The 391-nt window shown below is 38.6% G+C and overlaps 1 protein-coding gene across 1 annotated transcript in view; it reads right to left on the bottom strand.

The window, feature by feature from the left end:
• The window catches only part of FSCN3 (fascin actin-bundling protein 3), a 13709-nt gene that overhangs the window by 5217 nt on the left and 8101 nt on the right, over window positions 1-391 (bottom strand).

The raw sequence follows: 391 nt of genomic DNA on the forward strand, positions 1-391 counted from the left end.
TTTTTTTTTCCCCCATCCTTGATTCCCTATCTCTTACCCTCTGCCATCTCTCACTCTCCTCCTACACTGTCTGTGGTATTTATGTTTGCTTTCTATACTGTTTTCCCCCCGCATTTTATTGATTTACTAAAGACCTTAATTAATCTAAATATTTTCATAGCAAACACAGCTGATAAATACATTTCCATGGACACAAGTCCAGTATATACTGCATAGTGACTTAATCATGAATATTATAAAAAATTTTCCATTTCTAGTTCCTAGAATTTTTTTTTTTTTGAGAGATTTTCACTGTAGGGTGCGTGCGCTCGCCAGATAGACAGAGAGAGACATAGAGACAGAAAGCGAGAAATCACCCCCCAGGGAGGATGGTCACGCCGCAATCCCTTCT

This window comes from Tupaia chinensis, unplaced genomic scaffold (genome assembly GCF_000334495.1).
Source record: "Tupaia chinensis unplaced genomic scaffold, TupChi_1.0 Scaffold000192_1, whole genome shotgun sequence".
NCBI lineage: Eukaryota > Metazoa > Chordata > Mammalia > Scandentia > Tupaiidae > Tupaia > Tupaia belangeri.